A 12783-nucleotide genomic window follows, 5' to 3' on the forward strand; every position below is an offset into this window, starting at 1 on the left:
AATTCACTTCAAGGATGAATAGAAGCCACAACCAACCTCAGGTAAATCATACTCAATTTGCTTCAAAGATGAATATCAATAGAAACTACAATCACCAGGCCAGTAGGATAATTGCAGGAACTTCTTTAATGGTAAATGTTTCTCATGTCATAATTTTGGACACAAAGTTGCTCAATGTGTTTCTTAAAAAACCATCATGACTAGAGAAGCAAAAAATCAAAGGAATGTGATAGGGATCAAGAAAAGTTCCTATAATAACTTTTCTCTTCTTGAAAATGAAATAGAATGCTCAATCTGCAACAACGTTGGCCATGACGAATCTGAACGCATGAGTAAATTTCAGCAAATATCTCAAAAGGAGCAAACTCCATTAAATCCCAAAATATGGAGAAAGAAAGAACCACAAATAGAAAGATGTGGTATAGCCTTGTATGTAGAAGGAAAAGAAAACTAGTGGTACATCGATAGTGGATGCTCAAAGCACATGATAGGTGACAAAGAAAAACTACACTCATATAATGCCTTAGAAAAGGAAAAGAGTGTCTCATTTGGAAATGACACTCCCGCTGTCATAAAAGGTAAAGGCTCTATTGTCTTGAAATAAAAAGTTAAAGTTGGGAATGTTATGTATGTTGATGGCTTAAAGCATAACCTGTTGAGTGTGAGTCAAATGTGTGATCAAGGAAATGAAGTAGTTTTTCGATCAAATGGATGTGTTGTTCATGAGCTTGATACAAGAGAAACCATGATCAAAGTTACAAGAACTCCAAACAACCTATACATACTCAAGGGAGGACAACAACAATGTTATCTAAGCAAAAATGATGAAAACTGGCTATGGCACAGAAGATTGCGACATCTAAGCTTTTATCAAATAATAAAAGCATGCAGGTTCCAGGTTGTTTGTGATCTTCCAGATATCAACATTCCTGAAAACACTATATGCTAATCATGTCAATTCGGTAAGAAAACTAGATCTCACTTCATTGAAAAGGAAGGATCAGCTAGTAAGCCTCTTGAACTTGTTCATATTGATTTATGTGGACCATCAAGGAAAAAGTCACCTCGTGGAGAAGAATACTTTATATTGTTCATTGATGATTTTTCTAAAATGTGTTGGATAGGTCTTCTAAAGCATAAAGATGAAGCATTTGAAAAGTTCAAGGCCTTCAAAGCTTTGGTTGAAAATGAATCAGATTGCAAAATCAAATGCCTCAGATTTGATTGAGGAGGGGAATTTACCTCGGATGAATTCTTTTACTTTTGTGAAAAACATGGAATAAAAAGGCAGTTCTCCACCGCAAGGACTCCTCAGTAAAATGGAGTGGTATAAAGGATGAACGGAACTGTTCAACAAATGGCTTATGATATGCTAGATGAATCTAGAACTCCTGCAACCTTCTGGGTGAAGCTGCATTCACTGCCGTCACTATTATCAACCAAGAAAATGTTCGAGTAAACAACACTCAAACTCCACATGAAAATTGGTATGGTAAAACTCCTACTATAAAATACTTCAAAGTTTTTGGAAGCAAATGTTACATCAAAAGGACTGATGAAAAACTTGGTAAGTTTGAACCTAGAGCAGATGAAGGTATTCTTCTTGGCTACTCTTCTCGAAGTAAAGGATATAAATGTTATAATAAAAGACTTGGGAAAATTATTGAAAGTATTGATGTTGTAGTTGATGAAGCATGCAAAAATCCAAAACAGATAAAAACCGAAGATTATGACAATGAAGAAGATGAGGATCATTTTCCCACATCAAATCACATTGATTCTGAAGAAGAAACCAATGAAGCACCAAAAAAAGAGATAACAATATAAGAAAAGACTCCGTCCAGGTATGTTAAGAAAAATCATCCAAAAACTCAAATTTTGGGAGAAAAAGGGGTAGGTGTGCAGACAAGAAGAACCATTGTTGAAGCCTCAAGCTATCTAGCATTACCATCTTCCACTGAACCTCAAAATGTAAATGAAGCATGCAGAGATGAATGTTGGGTCAAGGCCATGAATGAAGAACTTGAGCAAATTGAAAAGAATAATAATTGGGAATTAGTTCCTAGACCTCATGATAAGAATATCATAGGAACTAAATGGATATTCAAAAACAAGTTGAACAAAAATGGAGAAGTTATTAAGAACAAGGCCACACTTGTTTGTAAAGGATATGCTCAACAAGAAGGTATAGATTTTGAAGAAAAGTTTTCACCTGTTGCTAGACTTGAAGCCATAAGAATGTTCCTTACTCTTTCTAGTTTTCAAAAATTCAAAGTATACCAAATGGATGTAAATATGCCTTTCTTAATGGAGACTTAGAAGAAGAAGTCTATATTGAACAAATAGAAGGATTCATTCTTGGAAATGATGCAAAACTTGTATGAAAAATCAAAAAATCTCTCTATGGAGTAAAACAGACTCCAAGGGCATGGTATTACCGTCTTGACAAATATCTCCACCAACAGGGTTTTTCAAAGGGGTCAGCAGATAGAAATCTATATACAAAGATGGACATTGATAAATTGCTAATAATTATTGTGTATGTTGATGATATCATTTTTGGTAGCAATGAAGAATCCACGAGTCAAAAATTTTCTTCAGTAATGCAGCAAGAATTTGAAATGCCCTTGCTTGGTGAGCTTACCTATTTTCTTGGTCTACAAGTTTAACAAAATAAAGATGGTATTTTTCTCTCACAAACTAAATATCTCAAACAGATCCTGAAAACGTATGGCATGGAAGATTCTAAACTAGTATGTACCCCAATGGTAACCAGATGCAGTCTTAGCTCAAATGATGAATCAGCAGTAGTACATCAACCAACTTACAGATCCATGATTGGCAGTCTACTTTATCTAACAGGTACTCGACGAGACATCATGCATGCAGTGGGAATAGTTGGAAGATTGCAAGAAAATCCAAAGGAATCACACCTTCAGGCAGTCAAAATGATTTTCAAATATATTCAAGGAACATAGAACTTTGGTTTATGGTATCCTAGAGATACAGATCTTACACTTCATGCATATAGAGATGTAGATTGGGCAGGAAGTGTTAATGATAGAAAAAGAACTAGTGGTGGTGGATTGTATATGGGTTCCAGGTTAGTGTCTTGGTTCAACAAGAAACAAAGTTCAATTGCATTATATATAGTTGAAGCAGAATATGTGGCTACTACATCTTGCTGCACACAACTACTTTGGATGATGCAAAACCTTGCAAGATATTCAGATCACATGTACTCCACCCATCTCCATTCTACGTGATGATACAAGTGCCATTAGTATTTCAAAGAATCCAGTCATGCACTCCAAGACCAAGCACATACCCATAAAATATCATTTTCTACGTGAACAAGTGCTTGAAGAAAAGATCAAATTTGAGTATGTTCCCTCCAAGGAATAGGTTGCTGATATATTCACTAAACCACTGCCTAGAGAGATATTTAAATATCTCGGGAAAAAGCTGGGAGTAGTTGCTGCATCATCCTAGTATTAAAACCTATTTTATTCACAAAAAGGTGGTTATACGCGAGTTTCATAAAGTGTAGTTGCGTACATACACGGGTTTCTGTGGGCATAGTTGCGTATATGTTGGTTTAAAGAAAAGCAATGGGCCAAACTCAAAGAAAAGGGGTCTGCTATGGTTCTGTCAATTATCTGCTCTGTTTGATGATGGTTTCAATTCGTTGATAACATGTGGAAATATACTGCTCCTCATTGTTGATAGCTTGATGTATATCTGATTGATGATGATGCTTTGATATTTTATAGTGAACAGGTGGAACAAGTTCAGGGGGAGAACATGGTTGATGACATTTTGGGAACTAATGCTGGACATATACAGGTTGCTGGTCTGGATGTTGTTGACAGATGTTGTTGATGGTCCAAATCATATGATAGTTGCTAATGACTATCATAGTCTTGTTTAAGATATTTGGTCTCTATTATATATGTCATGTATATCCTTTTAATGTAATGGTCATGGAAATACCTAATTTGTAACCCCATTATGCATGGGATGGATGGTGTAATGTTTCTTGTTTTTGACATGTATAAACAATTGATATATCCCCACTTGGTTGGGTGGATGAGTCAAATTTGGTATATCCCCACTTGGTTGGGAGATAGATGTATGTATGAGTCATCGGTGATAGGAAGGTCATTTGTGATGTATGTATAGAGTCATGTTCTTCTTTTAGAACATATTTTTGCAGACTTTTCTTATGCTCAGGGGGAGCATGGAGTCCATCATGGGAGCTTAATCAGCACACTTCACCATTTCAAAGAATTCGTCATGCACTCAGGGGGAGCATGACCCTTTGCCCTCGATGTCAAAGGGGGAGAGTGACTTGGTGTGGTTGTTGCCGTCAAGTCCAAAGGGGGAGATTATTGGCATTATGATGTATGTGTTGTACTTGATGGAAACCCACTTGTAGAAGAACAACTCATTATTATATGGTAACTAGATGAATCTACAAAATAGATATTCGATGTGACATAATGCATGATAGTAGTGCTTACATATGTGATGAAATGCAGGGCACCTTCAAGGAATATGTTCAGAAGGCAACTCACTCAAATGAAAGATCACAGTATAGCAAGTAAACAACAAAGAATTACATATTGGTCTTCACAGAATGAAGAAAGAGAGGTATATGCAGGTTCACCATTGACCAAGCTACGTATACATGCAGGTTCACTGTATATAAGTCACGTATATGTACACACGCACTTTCACAAAAGGAAAATCACGTATACCTTGGAAAACTAAATTTTTGGTCTGAAGTATTTGGTCCATGGTATTTTGATCCATGGTATTGGTCCAAGGTATCTGGTCCGAGGTATTGACCCTAGGTATTTGGTCCAAGGTATTGGTCCTAAGTGGTTATGGTCCATGGTATCGAGAAAGGCCTAAAACTATAAAAGGAGGAGAAGATCATTAGGCCAAGGTGTGCAAGTATCGAATATCTAATGAAGTGTGAGATCTAATATGCAAGTTATTGGCTGATGGTGCTGTGCTTGATCTGAACCAAGGATGAACCTTAGCGTTTGATGAAGGATAAAATATAATGATGTATCAGGATCTTAAGGCTTGAAGTGAAATATCTTTATGTGGTTTGATCATGTATTTGAATAACTGGTGCATGTTGTAGTTTGTAGATATGATGATATGGGTATGATTGAAGTCTGGAATAGTTGTAATGTTTAAATCATCATTTACAGATCTGTATGTAGGTTCACTTTAGAAAAGAAGCGCATAAATGCTGGTTCTACATATCAAAGCAGCGTATACATCATAAATTTGATTTGCAGATCTGTACGCTAGTTCGCTTTGAGGAGAGCATGTATACACACAGTTTCGACACACGGAAGTAGCGTATACCTTATAAAATATGTTTTAGTTGCTTATGTTTGCTATTTCAGTATTCTGGGTTCTGGCTTGGGTTTTGGTTACTATATTCTGGTGATAGCATTCGGAATGATCAGATTGATGGGTTATCAAAGTGATTGATCGATTCGGTTGTGTTTGGTTCAAAAGGAGATTGGTTGATGTAGATATATTTGATGATTGAATGATGTTGTTGATGGATCCAGTCTAAAAATTTATGAAACGTGGTCCCTGGAAGAAAAGAGAAGGTTGTAGCCTTCTGTAGGCCGGCTCCTGTGTACTAGTAAACATATCAGCTAGTACAAGAGCTAGGGGGTTGTAGCTCCCTTCCAGTAGAATTTGGAGAATGAGAGAAGGTTGTAGCCTTCTACAGGTAGAGCCTGTGTACTGGTATAAGACTACACCAGTACAAAAATTGTAAACAAATTTTTCTTATTATTAAAAGAAGACAGAGACGACAACAGTAGGTGATTTTCACCCACATTGGGTTTCCACCTTATATCTTGGTGTTCATGTGTGTTGCTTATGTATGATGCTTCATTATGTTTTTACTGCATTGCATAATGAATTCCTGATATATTGGTTAAAGTTCAAAGCATGATAATTTGGGTAAATCAAAAGATCTCTGCATATATTTTGGTTGCATTAAGTACAGTTGCATGTACACACGAGTTCACTAAGCTGAAGTAGCGTATACAAATTAGTTTTGAAAATTAAATTATTGATCTGATAATACTGATTCACCCCCCCAGTATTATTTCCAATAGGATAAAAAATAGTTGGTGTATGGCCTTCTTCTTGAACCATCCAGCTTCTCTAACGTCTTCTTGGACAAACATTTTCACCTTGTGGATCAATATATGAAATTACATAAATATAAAAATATGTGAACAAATGTATCCATACATGTATGCAATATAGACATGTGTAATTAACCTAAATGATGTTGACAACTCAGAGAATGTTTACCACCTTGAGATTGATGATGAGATTCAGGACCACTCGGAGAATTTGACTAGCATCAGGCTATTATAATGTCTACCTACGCCACCTGCAATAGGAAACAATACAACATTAAACCTTCCATCAAGATTAGGAAAAGGAAATGTATATATGGTATCAAGAAAAAAAATGAGGAAAATGAAAATCCTACTCTTACAATTACTCGGTTACATAGAGGTAGCATTTACAAGGATAAACCATCCCTGTAAGATTTGGAAACCTTGGAAAGGATTTGCCTAAATATTGAAGTGAGCTAAAATGATTTCACCTCAGTCAGTTTGTAAACGAGAGCCATAAAAGAAAATCCAAAAGTCCTCCAAGGAGTCTAGAGAGATTTGAATAGAGGACCTTAGTACAGAGAGGGAAAAACCTTTGTTCCAAGCAGGGTAAGTATTTCAAAAAATGAGATACATCGGAAGAAAACAACAATGGTGAAGGAGAAATCAATTTTCCTGTAACTAGCCTAATAACCCTTGGGGAGGAAAGTTGAATGGTTTTACTAACCGCCGTGAGTAGAAAAATCCATTAGACAATGTTAACCAAAATTAACTAAAATAGAGATAAAAGAAGCATCGTAATCCTAGATGAAATAAGATGGATATCCAACATTACCATAGCTTTGGGAATGTTTATTCCAGTTTGGCCACAAGAATATCAACTCTCGACCATCATGTTTGTTGACTAATAGTCGAGAGAAGAAGGGGTTCCATAGAAAAAGGATCAGAACCATCTTTAAAATAAGAAGAATACAAAAAATAAACAAAAAATGGAACCTCAGAAAAACAACGATTATATGTGAGCCATTGGTAAAGATGATAAAAATGACGAAATCATTGTAAAATTACCTATTAAAAAACACAGACAAATGAAAATATAGAATGGTGAGATTGATGACTAGAGAAATGGCATAAAGAAGTTTTGAGTGAGGTCAGGTAAATATGACCATATCGAATGGCCAAAACCGTTTTAGTTTCTGAGAAAGATGCTGGTAACAAGTAGGCATAATGAAAAAATGAATGATCTACCAAGGACAAACCCCAAACTCTTCTAGTCGTCAGATCAACTAATGTGATCTTTCCCCTACATATGAATCATTGACACACTAATCATATACTCATGGTCATATGGGAAATGCCATGAGACCATGTGGCAAGGTCAGATGGCCACTATGGAGGTGGAACTAGTGTTAATCGTCCTAAGATTAGCCTTAAATCATAAATGCTTTCTATGCAGGACCAAGATTGGTGATGAATTATTATCAAGTGTATGATGAAGGGTTCAATGTAAGGTCCAACCTAGGTTAAGAACCCAATAGTGTATAATGCAAAGATACTGTGATACAAAGAAATAAGTTATCCTGATGGTGCATTTAATACATCCTCCTTAATTATTGTTCAAGAAAAAAATTTATAAAGGTGGAAGTATGGACATTAGAGGGCCCATCAACGCATATATATCTCGTACATCTCATACACATAATTTTTTATGACATCCCTCGAGCAACGTCACAGGCAAGTGACGACACTATTACATCACTAGAAAATTTATAACAAAAAACCAATGTTCACAGTGTAACATGACAAAAAATAAATTGCATACGAAAAAACTAATAGGTTTTCATCGATACTATATGTCACTTGTAGTGACATAAAACACCATGTTGCATGAACTACTGAACTTTTTTGTGACATAAGCGTACCATGTGATACATATTGCACATAAAACAATATGTTATCTTGAAGAATTTATAGGTGCTTATAAAACGCCAACCATGATGATGAATAGTAGAGAGCATTTCAGGCTTTCCATTTCCCAACTTCTCTCCCTCCTTATACAAATATAGTAACTTCATAGAGTGCCACTCTTCTCCACCTCTTATCAATGGACACAATCATCTTGTATCTTCACCTTTTGAGGAATCCCTTCAAATAGATGCAAAGAGACCCTTTGCAAGCCCCTTAGCCTATGGTCACATGTCTACAACTCGGTTGTCACAAATGCTCTCTAGTAAATGAGAAGAAGCATATTGGAAATGAATCTATTTATTTTTTCTATGACACCCCCATAATGGCCATTGGTGCCCATAATCATTGACTAAAACATATTTTAGATGCCAACAATTAGACCGAGTTTGCATCGTTTTCTAATATTTATTGTAGGGCACCAAAGTTGTTGCGTAATTACTACATATTCAATGTGACTAACAAATGACCTTTGATTTATTTTCACTCGTTAATGACAATTATGTTGAACTTTATTCATTTTACTATACTGAATATTCTTAAACGATCTTTGATTTATTTTCACTCATTAATTAAAATTATGTTGAACTTTATTCATTTTACTATACTGAATATTCTTGCAAGTTTATTTTAGATTTTGTACTAGTATTTTGCTAAATCCCCTTGCTATCCACCAAACCCAACAACAAAAGTTGCTAGGCTCATTTCATGTCAGCAAGATGTTATTTCAACATTATGTCAACCTTCCTTGGCTTCGATTTTCTCACATCCTTACCATTATATACTGGTTAGATATTTGCATGACATACATAGTACATTAGTGTAGCTTAGGACATCGTCATCTCTTACTTAGCTCACATGTATACATAAAATAATACATGTACGTTTTCCTTTTACTATGCTCATAAAAAAGTGTTATGAGTATGAAGTAGATCCTCATAGATCCAGTAAATCCTTTCCCATCACTAGCTAAGTGATCACTATGATGCCCGTACTAACTACCGTCAAACATATTCCTAGCATCAACTATTTGTTTCTCTCCTTGCTTGTAACCTTAGTTATTACCTTCATTAACATTACCCTTTTTTGTATACCTTATGATTAATTAACACCAAGTAGTCATTGACTAATTAATTAGCACTTTATGAACTAACCCATCAATATATTTAATTAAAATTTAATTAATTAGTCCTATAAAATTAGTTAGTCATGAATTTATTAATTAATAGGATTTGTCCAAAAAAAAATTACTAACATTATATATATATATATATATATATATATATATATATATATATATATATATATATATATATATATATATATATATATATATATATATATAGATATATATATATATATATATATATATATATATCTACTTGATTTAAAAAAAATAAAGAAAAAATCCATTTATAATTAACCTACAATAAATTAATAATCAATTAGTGAATAAAACAATATCGCAATCAAATAAAAATATTGCAATAAATGATATCACAATCAAATAAGAGTATAAAAAATATCTTATTGTGCTATTAGAGGTAGGAAACATTGGATCTCGCATGTGGCTCAAGCGCCTCACTCACATGTTTCCATACCCACACACAAAACCCAAATTCCACTCTCCATGTTAGTTCTGTGTTACTTGGTCGGTTGAGTTCACCCTCTTTGTATATAAATGTGGTTTTTTCCCACTTGTACAATGGATCCCGATTCTTATAATTTCTTTCTATTATGCATTCTTGTCAAGGTGGAATTTCCTAGGATTCTAGAAAAATGACTGGTTAAGAATATTAAGTAGGTTTTGTAGAGTAGTTATTAGATGCAAGAGTGGCAATAGTTTTTTGGGTGAAAAAACCTTGGGAAATGGCTTACTCAGGCATGGATCAACATCCAAAGTTACTAACATCCCACTCATATTCTTCATGGACTCATTGTAATGGATTTAATGGCTAGTTTATGTTTCAATCAAATGAAATCAGTAGGTCCAAGGCACCATCATTCAGGCCTACTTAGCTAAGTTGGGATGGGTTTCGGATCTTCTCCATGCATAAATTATATAAAAAAATTAGTAAGGAACACACCATTCATTCCAATTTTTTAGTGGAGGATGAGATAAGTATTACTATATACACCTCTCACCCATCTCCCAATCCCTCTACTAGCTAGGGTTTGCAAAGTGAGAGATTCAGAGTATAAGAGATAGTAAGGAGGAGGAAGGGTTTAATTGAAGAAAATTATGGATCCACTCTTTAGCTCCCATAGCCCTAGTAAATTTGTTTTAAGGCACTCCATAAGATAAAATTTAAGATGTTGTGGGCGGAATTGACACGGTTGGTGAAAACTAGGCCATATGTAGGTAAGAGTTAACATAATTTGTTAGGTCTTTAATATATGTTTGGCTTAACTTCACACATCAATCACTTGTGGATTGCAGAAAAATACTTTATTGTCATTGTGATCTTGTAAATTAAGGGTTTCGGGAGCCCTTTTCTTTTGGCATCTATTTTTATTTCTTGGCACTTACATGAGAAAATTTATTTAAATCAATTTAATGAGTAGTAAGCAATGCCATTTTTATTTTCGTATAGTTTTCATGCTTCCAAGGAATTGAGTACTTATTCTTGATTCCTTATTAATCATGTGGGGTTTTCAAATTATAGTTTATTTGGGGAGAAATTCCATGCTTTTGTTGATTTTCCATTAAAATTACAAGCTTTGAATGTTCTTCATTTTGGGTTTTCATTGCAATGCCCTTCCCTACCATGTTGTGGTTGTTAATTGACGACTTCTCCTAGTCTAATATTTAGATTGAAATTATCTTCACCATGTTGTGGTTGTTAGATTTTTTACTTCTCTTAGTCTTTTTTGTTATTTAAAACATAACACAAATTTAATGAGCAATTAGTAATCCCCCCACATTATTTTTTTCTACAAGCACTTACATTAATTGACCATTCATTACAGAAATTTTGAGGTCTAAAATGGGTCTCCTAAGGAATATTATAAAGTAGTGGAAATAATAAAATAAGATTAAATCACATCATCAAATTTTAGAGGGAGGAAAGAAAAAAATATTTTTTCAACTCGTATTTTCAACTTATCTCCCTATGGTGTCACTAAAATTTCCAGTGGGAGCACTCACTGGATGCATAATTTAATTCCTCATCCAAGGAGTACCCATTTTGCATACTTCCTATGGAACATGCTTCATGAAATATTAGAAATACATGAGAAAACATGATTGAAATCATGTTTTTCAGATATTTCTCATTTTTCATGTAGCAAGTTCCATTGGAAGTATGCAACATGGGTACTCCATAAACGAGGAACTAAATTCTGCATCCAACAAGTCCCCCCACTAAAAATTTGATTGAAATTGTAGGGAGATAAGTTGAAAATATGAGTTGAAAAGTGGTTTCTTTTCTTATCTTTTTACCTTTTTACTCCAAAAATGGTGAATCATCCGCCATGGTTAAGATCATCATCTTGAACCATGTTGGTTCTTATAAAGTTTATTTTGATTGTACATTTTTTTTTTAGGCTCATTTTAGACCTAAAAAATTTCCAAATGAGGGGTTTTTTAAAAGCAATATCCAAACATCTGTGTTTGTGCCTTATATAACTCCTTGTTGTATTGTCCAACCTTTTTTGACCTATTTATTTGCTTTCAAACACACATTACACCAAACTGTTATAAGGTATGTCTTTTGGTTATGGAGAATGTCTTTTAGCCAAGGGATTGTATCTAAGTCTTACGACTTTCGTATAATTCTAATAGAGTGTTGTATTTTCATTTTGGCCAGGTGTAATGACAATAACACAAATTATTGTTGATTTATTGTTATTTCTCATTTCAGGCATCCAAAAACGCACTTAATGCAACTCTAAAAAAACACCACTGATAACAAGTTCATTAATTCCATTTCTTAAAGAATATGATTTTTTTTTTCAAAGAATGATTTATTCACATGGATTGTTTGTTCTCACACCATAATACGTTGAGTCTTTTAAGTAGTTTTGGTGTATTTCATCTCAATAACACATATAAATGGCTAAAATTTTCACTTGTTTTTTGCATGGAACTTAATGTCTTTCCTAGATTAGAGGTATTTGTTTAGGAGATGTTACTATTCTCACATGAATATATGGTATGTTTTAGGAGATATTAATATTCTTGCATGAGGATATAGTATATTTTAACGTTCATTCACAATTTTGTTAAGGTGGTTAATTTCTACAAGTCTTTGTTGGAAAGAAAAGAAGAGGGAAAAAGAACAATAATTTTGGGTTGTTTCAAGGTGCACAAATACGCAAGTGGATTTAGGTGCAAGATTTCAAATTCAGGTTTTGATACCACATGTAAGGACCTATCCCTAGGCCCCCAAACCATAAATAAAATTTTCACATAATGTCATAACCTAAAGGAAATATATTTGACAATTCAATGTATGTATTTTTTACATCATATTAAAAACATGTACATAATTTATTTATGAAAATTTACATAAATTAAACAACAATAAGAAGAAGACTTGATATGGTGGCTCAAATGTAGAGCTCCTACTAGGATGACCCACCTAAATATGACATCCTACTAATTAGGATTGTATGTTTGACTTTCTAGCTAAAGGAACCTCCACAA

The sequence above is a fragment of the Pinus tabuliformis genome, chromosome 2_1 (assembly GCF_031772625.1).
Source record: "Pinus tabuliformis cultivar Carrire ecotype Pingquan chromosome 2_1, CPIR1, whole genome shotgun sequence".
Lineage (NCBI taxonomy): Eukaryota > Viridiplantae > Streptophyta > Pinopsida > Pinales > Pinaceae > Pinus > Pinus tabuliformis.